Raw genomic sequence first — 352 nt, forward strand, 5'->3', positions numbered from 1 at the left:
CCCAGTACATTTCATTGGACTGTTCTGGATTTTTAGCTACAATTGTGTTTCAGATTTGAGTATTATCAGGGCTAGATGATTTATAGCTGGTGTTTGTTCATTTTTGTGTATACGCTGTTCATTTGCTGCTTTATCATTGTATGGGATTTTATTGTGTAAGTTGCCTTTTGGGGGGGAGGGGTGCTTTTGCCCTTAAAGGTGGCCTAGAAATATTTTAGATAAATAAAATAAAAATAAATACATCAAAAGGAAATCAGGAAGAACTCCTGAACCCCCATTTGGAGCCTACACACAAAGAAGTCATAAATAGCCCAGTTCCATTTGCTGTCCACACCACAAACAAAATCAAATA

Source organism: Heloderma suspectum, chromosome 3 (genome assembly GCF_057233095.1).
Source record: "Heloderma suspectum isolate Gila_16-S chromosome 3, 16-S_ref, whole genome shotgun sequence".
In the NCBI taxonomy this organism is placed as follows: Eukaryota; Metazoa; Chordata; class Lepidosauria; order Squamata; family Helodermatidae; genus Heloderma; species Heloderma suspectum.